Raw genomic sequence first — 319 nt, 5'->3', positions numbered from 1 at the left:
ATGTTGTTTGTGCTGTATTTAGACCCTTCTACAACGAAATTTATTTTACATGCACACGTATAAAAATTGCGGTTTTCATCCAACGCAATCATAGGTTTGAACGTAGTTTTCAATTTAGACTCGTTCATATTATAAATATCTTTTTTCAATAGTTTAACGCACCAAAGACATTTAAACATATTGCAAATATAAAGATATCCGCTTTTTTTGGTTAACTAAATATTTTTAAATTGCTCATCCGACAAGTGGAGTGCTCCGAATATAGACGGAGATACATACCTGAACAGAATATGACATCTGTATAGGGAAATAACCTAAA

The sequence above is a fragment of the Mytilus galloprovincialis genome, chromosome 1 (assembly GCF_965363235.1).
Source record: "Mytilus galloprovincialis chromosome 1, xbMytGall1.hap1.1, whole genome shotgun sequence".
NCBI lineage: Eukaryota > Metazoa > Mollusca > Bivalvia > Mytilida > Mytilidae > Mytilus > Mytilus galloprovincialis.
The sequence above is the reverse complement of the archived record's forward strand: the minus strand, read 5'-3'. Positions refer to the sequence as shown.